The sequence below is a fragment of the Pseudopipra pipra genome, chromosome 5, assembly GCF_036250125.1.
Source record: "Pseudopipra pipra isolate bDixPip1 chromosome 5, bDixPip1.hap1, whole genome shotgun sequence".
NCBI classification, from domain to species: domain Eukaryota; kingdom Metazoa; phylum Chordata; class Aves; order Passeriformes; family Pipridae; genus Pseudopipra; species Pseudopipra pipra.
In genome coordinates this window covers 1119425-1129745 of record NC_087553.1, presented here as the reverse complement: position 1 = coordinate 1129745, position 10321 = coordinate 1119425, and the positions used below count along the sequence as shown (strand labels likewise).

At 48.1% G+C, this 10321-nt stretch overlaps 1 long non-coding RNA gene across 1 annotated transcript; it reads left to right on the top strand.

Moving 5' to 3' along the window:
• The first annotated feature begins 2315 nt into the window (after positions 1–2315).
• On the top strand, positions 2316–8509 carry LOC135413939 (uncharacterized). Its single transcript, XR_010430509.1, has 2 exons — positions 2316–2573; positions 5525–8509. It is a non-coding gene; the product is annotated as an uncharacterized LOC135413939 (long non-coding RNA).
• Positions 8510–10321: the final 1812 nt, after the last annotated feature.

Genomic DNA, 10321 nt, shown 5'->3' with positions numbered 1-10321 from the left:
ACAGGTGAATATTTTTTCAATACATACATGTAAAGATCTTTAAAATAAAATAATCATAGCAAGGTATCCTAGGACACCAGGGACAAAATATTGTGATGAAATCTACCACAGAACAATAACAATTTGCTCTGCCAAACCAGCCAGAGAAGTCAATCCAACTTACAATTTAAAGTAAAATTCAATCCTGTATATTGACACGATATTTATCTCTTATCACACAGACAATTGATCTGCATCTCCTCATCTGAACTACCATGGCTTTGCTGAAGTCAGAGGTGTAACTGAGAGGACACTGGTTATGGGGACACCACTTGCAGCCATTCTAACAGGGGTGCTTTTCAAAGCCTTGATAAGGTTTCAGCTCCCACTATCAGCACTAACCACTCTTACACCAACGATATCAATTAAACAAACTTCTTTCTCCCAAGCGTAAAAACACAGGGACTAAAAATAAACCTGTTACAAAATATGCATTTTGTTTATACATATTTACACAGACCTCAGATCTGCATATATGCAGTACCAGAAGGATAAAGCCATCTGATGCAGAAGATCAGCAAAGCAATCTGTAGGCTCTACAGGGGCCAGAAAAGAAACATTTGTACGGTGGCAAACAACATTATGCAAGACACGCGTGTGCTTTAGTTTGTGATGGAGAAACAGTTGCATAAGTTGTGTATCTGGAGAGACTGGCAGCGATCTTGTTCGGCCCTGCACACAAAAGAGAAAATCTCTCCTCTACGTGTTTATTAAGATTTCAAAGCTCAGGGCTACATCCTTCCTACTTCAGGATTTAACTGCGTTGGCTTCCACTCCGCCCCCCTTCCTTTTTTCCTTTGCTTTTTCTTTTTTTTTTTTTTTTTCCTCTCTTTTTATTTTTTTTTTTTTACGTGTCTCCGGAGTTTGATTTTGGAGGCAGCAAGTTGCCCCTTATTTCCCGTGATGTGCTTCTCGCAGCCCTGCCCCTCTTGTTTGCTCAAAGCACATGATGTGTCAGCAAAGTGAGTGTGTGCGCGTGTGGTTTTTTTTTTTTTTTCCGAGGAGGAACGCGATGGGGGAGGAAGAAGGGTGGAAAAGCCTCTCTGTCCCCCCCTTCCCCCGTGCAGCCTGCCGGGAGATGTAGTGCAGCGGCTGCCGCCGTGGAACAAAGGAGCGCGGGGGCTGCGGGAGGGAGACCCTCCCCGGGGCACCTGGGCAGGGCCACTGGCCAAGGGCGACCGGCCCAGGGCATCGTGGCCAGGGGGGACAGGCGGGGAGGGACAGAGGAGCCCGCAGCGGAGCTCGGCCCGCAGATCCCCTCGGCTTCATTGTTCCTGGGCTTTGGCCAACTTGGCGGGGATGCCCGGCCCGCACGGGCGGCGGGATGAGCCGGGACAGGAGCCGGTGTCACCCCCCCGCAGCCAGGGCTCCGGCACCGGGAACCGCGGCTCCTCAGCCCCGGGATGCCGAGCTGCAAAACTTCTGCCCTGCTTTGTGCTTGTGTACGAGGGGGTCTTGAAACGTGAGCAGGAAAAACCCTCCCTTGGATTTGGTATCGTTCAACTTCGCGTCCCACCAGGACAACACGACATTCTTGTCAGCTTCTAACATATTCATTTAAAATATTTCTAAATGAAAAATTGAGGGGGTGTTCTTTCTCCCGTGTTGTTGGTATTTTTAACCTACACCCTCTTGCACGATTACCCCCTACACTGCTACTACCACTCATCAGCTCTTTATTTCTCTATTATTTTCTAGATAGAGAAAAAAAAAAAAAAAGGTGAAGCGATTTCTCCCTTTCAGCCTCCCGAGCAAGCAACTGTGGCGGTAGAAAATGCAAATTCTCGGAAGCCCTCTGGGATTTTTGTTTTAAAAGAAATCAGGTGCTCAGCCTCGTGCTTCTAAAAGGAGAGGGGCACTGGCTCTCGACCACGCAAAGGTTTTTGGCAATGTTTGCCAGGAGTTTTCCTGGTGACTCTTTCCCAGCGATTGCAGCACATGCAAGGCAATAGCCCTGATCTTTCGCTCTCTCCTTCGCCTGGGTAATTACTTTAAGTTCCATCTCCCCTTCCCCCCCGCCGTTAACCTTGGATCCATAGCTCCCGCTGATGACTCTCCCTCCTTCCCTCCAGTACGTCAGCTGTTACTTTTCATTTCATGGCTCACTGGTGAAACTTGAACTCTTCTTCTCTTTACATGTCCAACCTGTTTCCTTCCCCAGATGCTGTTGATTTTCCTCAAGACCTCCTCCCCTTTTATCACGGCAAAGCCACTGGGTGTGGGTTCTTGCAGGGTGAGGGGAGGAGGAGGAGGAGGAGGAGGAGGAGGAGGAGGAGGAGGAGGAAGGGCAGCCGGCGTGTCCAGGCAGGCGGGGATGCCAGGGAAGCGGCCGGAGGAAGGGGAGGGATGCTCCGGCCTCTCTCCTTGCTGGAGGACGGCCACGGCTCCCAGGACCGGGCTTTATCCTACACCCGGGGCCGGCAAAGTGCGCCCAAGTTCAGCCCCCCCTCCCGCACCGATCCCCCATCCCGGGGCTCGCTCCGGACCGCCGCGACTCAAAGAAAGCCGAGAAAAGCAGGCTCCACCTCCTCCAGGTCCGCAGGAATATCGCCCACCGCCCATCCCTCCATCCCCGGGGCTCCGCCGGGCTCGGCCGGGGACCGCTCGGGCGGGACCGCGGGGACACGGCGGGGGCTGGGCGGGGGAGGCTCTGGAGTTCTTTTTTTTTTTTTTTCCTTTTAATAGCCGAAGCAGCAACCGGCAGGGACCGCATGAAAGGACTGATCAGCAGGCACTCCTCGTCACCGTGTCAGGTGGGGGAAGGGAGGCACATCCGACTGATTTAGTGACTGGCTGGGGAAAACCGGCTTTGACTGGGGAAAGGGTCTCCTCGGGGGGCAGGGAGAGAGGGGAAGGGTTAAGGAAGGAGCATCTGCCGAGCTGAGCAGGCAGCCCCGGGAAGGCGGCTGTGCCCGGTGCTCCCCGAACTGCACAAGCATCCCCGAGACCCCTCTGCCACCACTGGGACCGGGGGTCCTGCTCGGAAGGAGCCGGGAGGATTCTCGCTGACTCTGCCCCCAGAGCTCCCAGCAGGCAGCCTGGGGGGGGGGGGGGGTGGGACCACCACCCGCTCCCGTCCCAGCACTGCCCGGTTTTTACATGAATTACAAACTTTGTAGTCAAAACCAGATTAAGATTAGGATTGCACAGTTTCACACACACTCTAAAAATCACTGCTGTCGTTTGAAATGCGTTCTTAGATACTTTTGCTGCTGCTAACCTGCCTGCAGGCAACGGAGCTGGGGAAGGGTCTGGAAGGTGAGTCCGATGAGAAGTGGCTGAGGGAGCTGGGGGGGCTCAGCCTGAGAAAAGGAGGCTTAGGGGAGACCTTCTGGCTCTGCAACCCCCTGACAGGAGGGGAGAGCCGGGAGGGGGAGTCAGGCTCTGCTCCCAGGAAACAAGGGACAGGACAACAAGAAATGGCCTCAAGTTGCACCTGGAGATGTCCATAGGGAAGTGGACTTCAGTAGTTCTACCATCCACAGTTTGTTCAAAGACAGACTCCAGACGTCTGCCTGAAGAGGACACTTCCAAATTGAAGTCTAAAAGGTCCCTAATGCTGCCTGAGGCATCCTGGATTTAAGGAGGAGTGGGATTGAAGAACAGCCTTTCTACTCAGAGCTTCCTGTGAACCTTCAGCAGGTTCTGCTCTGCTTGCTGACTCTGGCTGAGTTGATTCAGAAGCTCCATAGCTGTTCCAATGCCTTTGTAACCCAGTATTGCACCTAAAAGGCTGCAAACTCCCCTCCTTACTGGGCCCAGGGCAATGAGGGATGGCCACGGTGCAGAGAGCCCCCTCCACAACAGAGGTGCTGCTGGGAGTGACATGCTCTGCTTTTTCTCCTGCTTCCCTGTACACCCCCTGTTCCCCACCACCACCTTCCCTGCAGCACCAGCACTCCCAGTTATGTGTCTGGCCAGGTCAGAAACCACCACCCCCTCAGAAAAATAAATTGCTTCTCAAAGCAGAGTTTCCCCCACACATTCCCATGCCTTTGAAATGCCTGACATTAACATTAGCCATGGAAAGGTGGTCATCTGGGGAGTCACCAGCCACAGGAAGAAATTACCCATTACATTGAAGACAACATTTCCCTTGCTAGCATTAAAAGAATTTCAATCTCTGCCTTGTTGGTTCCTTTTATCCAGATGTGTAAAGTCTCACATTTCCACACGCCAAGGTGCTGCTGAGTGTAATGTGTATTAGCAACCTACAGTACTTCATTATACCTTGTTCTAATTCTGTGCCACCCTTAAGATACAGCTGTACTTTCGTGACAAAAATAAGAATTTCTGAACACAGTGTTCAGTACACACAGCTACAGCCTTCCAAGTAGTGACAGCAAGTGCAACCTTTTAACAGAAATAAGTGATAAGAAAAACAGACTCCTCAGGATTATAACTCAGAGTTAAGAAAAAACTAGCAAGCTTGAATCCACTTGTCAAGTGGGTCCAATAAAGAGTCTCTGACATCTTTAAAAGGGGCAGAAAACCATCCTTTGCCTGGTAGACAAACTCCCTGCATGCTGTGGAAGTAAGTGTGTATATGATAGATCTAATAATAGGTAGCTGTCATGGTGATGGGTGCCCAGAATAACTAGTTACCCCTCTGCCTCTCTCCCTGCTTTCCTCTCAGATCTCCCACTTACTGAGCCCATACACCCCCCCCAGCCCCTCCTGGACCTCCTGTTTGCACAGCTGGATGCTAAAGGGAGCTGGACTGGCTCGACTGCCGAAATGAGCTGGGCACAAGCTGCCCGTGCAGAGACAAATCACAGTGGCACAGAAGCACAGACAGCCAGAGCTGCTCCACTCGAGGAGCCCGGGTCAGGCTGACCAGCCCAGCCTCTCGCTGCTGGGAGGGCAGCAGAGGGAACACGTGCTGTGCAAACAGGGCTGGGGAGACAAGGGAGCAGAGTGGGAGCTTTCCTCCAGCAACCCCAGGAAAACCTCTTCCCTGTGCCAAGACACACTTCAGTGTAATCTTTGCATTTTCCTACAAAATCACCCAACTCCTACTTCTCTCTCTCTCTCTCTCTCTTTTAAGGACATCAGTATTTTTCAGTCATAAAAGAGTCTTTGTAATGTACTCATTTTGTGAGTCCTTTTGTTACCTCCATATAATTCTCCCAGACAATTATTATCACAGCCATTGTTACACAATCCAGTTAAAGTAGTTCTTCTGCGCCTCCGTCTCGTTCTCCTGCTACAAAATGAAATGTTTGAATGAAGAGTTACATTCCTCAAGATAATGAGCTCTCCAAAAGGAAGGTAATGGAAAGTACATATTAATTAACAATGCTAAATTGTGGGATGGTATTTATATCGCATTGAGAGATTAGGATTGGAGGGGGGGGGAAAAAAAGAGTTTAGTTTATTTTCTCTGGCACAGGCCATCTTATTAAAACAAAATAAAAATAGAAAAAAAAAGAACCCCCCAAAGCAGGGATGCACTAACCCTTTCTCCTACTCATTTTCTCTGCAGAAATGAGTGAGCATTTCCTGTCAGTTGACAACTCCCCCGAGGACGCTGCGTCACTGACCACCAACAAGTGAGAAAATCTCAAATCCTCTCCTCGGGAGCATCATAATCTCCTTCCAAGGACGTTTCACTTCGCTTTCTGCGAACAGGCAGGAGAATTACACAAGCTTTCCCTCTGCCGAGGTTTGAGACAACACTGTCCCCTGCGGTTGAACTCGCAGGGACAGGAGGCAGAGGCTCCCTCCACGTTCGGACTGGCCCAGCTCAGCTTTTTGAACGTGGAGAAACTTCACTGCTAAAGTTATCTCAGTCTGGGACATACCTTCAGGTGTTTATGTTTCTTCAAATTTTGCTTTCTTCTCTAAGTTTAAGCAAGCAGACAGGTTAAAATGTAACTCTGGCAGGAAAAGACTTTAAAAGCTTTAATGTCTTCCCCACTTAAACTCGGACATTTCTCAGCCAGAAAAGTTTTCAGAAATCGCAAAGAAGAAATAAATGACTCCAAGATCTTACCCATTTAATCGTATGCAAAGTTAAATCTCCCTGCAAAAAATCGCTGAAAATCATTGACAGGAGGTGACTGGCAGGGAAAACACACACCTGAAGAGCAGAGTGGAATTATGACTTTGACTGTGTCATCCAAAAAGCCCCTCAGATAAAAGGAGAACAGGATCATGTGCAACTTTGTCCCCCTGGCACTTGCATGGACCAGCTGACAGCTGGTGCCACTATGAGGAGGAGATGTCTCACTCCTGGGTGAGGTGATGGTGTGGCCAGACAGAGCATGTGGAGACCATGCACCACAGTTTTGGTGCAAAAGATAAAGCAGGGATAGAACATTCCCATTTTTACCACTATTATCTCCATGTTAATTGCAGCACATGGACTTAAAATAAGTCCAATAGTAAATGAGCAGTAGCTCAAATACCGAAAAGTGATCCTAAATCTAATGCAATATGGTGGAATATACCAGTGGTTTTTAATATATATGCCTTTTAACCTGAATTCCCCCAAACAAAGCCTCTTTCTAGAGACAGTGAGTAAAATAGGTACAAAGGCAAATGGTAAGAGCCTGTCATTGATGATCTTGATTTTGTTTTCTTTGCTGCCCTGGAACAAGTGCCCCCTGTGAAAGACATCCACCCTGCATGTCAGTTTTGAAAACAAACTCACTGCTTTGCTCCAGAGAGACAAACCTTGCACACTGCCTTGTATTTAATTCAAATATATTAACCTCCAAGGGGCAACAGTCTGGCAGAACTGCCTTGTGTGATTGATCCCAAATCTTGGCAAGAAGAGTGGAAGAGAGAAGTGTAAGAATGGTGTGGGAAGTCCTGCATACCTGTATTTCTGTGGTGGGAGCTGGGAACATTTACTCATTTCATACAAACAATCCTGTTGGCTTCATGGAGAAACCAGAAGGGTTCCATCAGTGATGTGTGATTCCCCTGACAGTGCTGGAAAGAAAGAAAAAGGGCTTGATGGTTGCCCCCAGAGCAGTAAAAAAAGTGTGGTGCCATCATGCAACTTGTTTTAGCTTTGCATCCAACAGGAATTCGATCAGAATCTGTCACACTGGATCAGATCTAATAAGCTACAGACAGTGCTAACATTTGTACTGATTATTCTTTATAATTTTTTTTTATTAAGTTACCAGCCAAGAAAACAGTTCCTCCCTTGAAGAAATTGCCCAAAATTGTTTGCACTGATTGCTCCATCTTTTAAACTTCTTTTTCAGCACTGATACAAAGGTACTATTTTCGTCTGGATGAAGTATTTTCCCTGCTTGTGCAGCGTTATAACCTTAACTGCTTTCCCTGTGTTCTAAACCATCATTCCTGAGCCTTGCTCCGTTGCCTGAATGCCAAAGCAGAAGTGCTTCTCCATGTCCTTGACTCAGCTGATTTCAAAGACTTCATCTGTTTTCTCTGACATAGCCTAGAACTGCAAATTTTAACAGGGGACCAGCTTTGACTTGTTATTGAACATATTATAAGTGTTAATATTTTTAGCAGAAAACACATGTTCCATTTCCTTAAATGAACTTTTGCCTGTGAGACTCTTTTTCTAAGTGCAGAAGTTATCTCACTGGTGGGAATCAACACCCCTGGACTTACAGCTTACCCAAACATGGAAATATAATCACAAAGAACTAAGGGAAAATATTTTAGGATGATACCACAACAGTAAATAGGGTAAGTCAATTTTATTTTGCATTTGAAACAGGAAAATACAACTCGGTCAATCATCACATCTCAGCTGAGGGGAGGTAAATTTCTAAGACACTTGAATTCAAATGCTGAGGACCAGCTGACCACAGCAAACTGATTTTATTTTGTCTTTTTAGCATGACAGATAAAAAAACCCAATCAGGTAAAAATTACTTTGTGTTCCCACAAATGGGCACTTGCTGTTCATCAAACTGTGTTTTCACAAAGAAAAACCCAAACTGCACAGAACTGAATTATATATTTTGGGTGGCAAACTAAATATTTAACTCAACCTGAAATATTCTGGTTTTCTGTCCCGTGCTTAACAGCAGTTTTAAAGTGAAGCACAAGGTGATAACTTCAGCAGTTAAAGAGATCTAGATTTTCCTACTTTTTCAGCCAAACCCTCACTTTTCAACGAGTAAACTCTGTGTTTCAAATTTATACTGGTTCCACTGCTGAGAGAGCTTCAATAAAACACCATTTTTCTGTGCAAACACTTTACCTCATTTATAATCAAAGGAACACGGGCCTGAGCCGTCAGCCAAACTTAAAAGGGCCATTTGTGATCATATCAGAGAGACCACATGGGGAGATTTTGTAATTCTGGTAACAAAGGCCTCGAAGCACAACTTTGCCTTGTGAACGGGAACTTTTAGGATGGAATTTGGGATACACAGTCTCGGGTGTGTCCATCACAAGTGCTTGGTTTCAGGTACAATAACCCTGGCTCCCAGCTAATGTAACTAAACAGAAATTATAAAGCCCACCAACAGTTTTTGCTGTTTGCTTGCCTACTTCCTCGAGGGTATTTTTGTAGGGCTTTCAGGTGACATTCCCCGCGGGAAAAATGGGGATCAGCCTCACACCATGTCAGGGGGATGTGCAGCACAGCTGGTGACTCCTCACAGAACTGAACAAGAAAGTTGGAGAGCATCGAAAATACAACAAATCCCCTCGGGAGCAGAGTCTGGAGAGCAGCTCCAGGAGAGCAGGGAAGGGCCTGAGCCAGCCCCCGTGGGATCCACTGCCAGAACTCCAAGGGATGCCAACAGTGCTGGACTCCAAGGAGAGCAGTGACTCAGAGCACTCACTGCTTCATGAAAACATTCCCCCTATCAGCACTTTCACAGCCCATTTGCTTTGCCTTTTGGGGTGGGTTTTTTCCCATCTTCTTCTCTTTCATGTAATTTTTGGAGTTTTTCCTACTTCAGCTGAATGGTACAAAGAGCTGAGGTTGCTTTTTTCTTTTCCTTCCTTGCAAAAGAGTTTAAATATTGCAGGGCGGGAGCCAATTGGAGCAGAGGGGCAACCACAGCCACTCCAATGACAGGCTTTCACATCTTTTCCATCTCATTAAAGGGACAGCAAATCCCTGTGCTCTGGCTGTCTGTTAAAGGTGCCAGAGCACCAGGCTCTCAGTGGGAGCTACACCAATTAAATACAGAGAGACCTGCAAGGAAAAACAACCAATCTCCATGCACTGGTAGCATCACAGTCCCTGGAAGAGCCACAGCAGTTCCACTTTGGGGCAATCCCTGTTATTCTTGCCTCCCCCTTTCCCCCTTTATTTTGTGTGGGAAACTGTACTCAGCTGGATTTCACAGCTGGTGCCCTCCTGCTCCAGGGAAGTTTGTGGCAGCACTGCCACCCTCCCATGTCCCTGCAGAGCTTAGGAATGACACAGACATGCTCTGTCCTTGCAGTTGGCCCTCATACTGCTGTCACACAGAGATTACAGGCAGGTGGCAATTAACCCACTCCTTGATTTGATAAATGCGCAATAAAACTTCTTCACCTCCCCGTGCTGCTGCGAAACAGGCAGTGAAGTTGTGTGAGAATCCTCTGGGCAACTTCTGTTCATAAAATGTTGGTATCAAAATCCCAGCTTGTCACAGCCGAGCAGGAATTGCAGGGAAGGGAAAGGCTTCTCAATCCCACAAGGAAATCCTGGGAAGGCTCTGTCCAAGTCAACAGTCCAGCACATCCCTCACCAGTGAAGGAGGAGCAGCACAGCCAAGATGAACTCCAGCCTCCCTCTTTCCAGGGATCACTGGTGAGGTCTTGCAGGGAAGCATCATCCAGCCCCCTTGCCTTTGCTCTTGCCTCCTGCTTCCAATTCCCCCCAGCTTTGAGGGAAGAGGAGTTTTTCCTCTGGCACACAAAGCCCAGACACTGTTTGAGTGAAAGAGAAGAGATAAGACCAGAAAAGCCAAAAGACTACCAGGAGAAAAAAAACCCCATCCTGGTACTTAAGAGAGGTGGGGGGGAATGTTCTGGAGCTGTAGCTGACTAGGAGAGGACTTGGAGCTGTGGCCAAGGGTGCAGATTGCTCATAACCTCCTGTTGTTCCTGATGTACTCAAGGAAAATGGTTACACAATTATTTGTGCTGTGTATTTGGGCTGAGAGGGGCCAGGTGGGCCCCAGGAGGTGCTGCTGGGATCTGTGCACAGAAGGGCTCTTTTTCCACCCTGGCCCCCTCTGGCACAGTGACTTTAGGGCAGGGACAACAGGGACTCCTGAATGGCTTGTGCTGTGTTTGGTCCTTGGGAGGGATGGAGAGGTCACCTCCTTACCCTCAGCTTTCC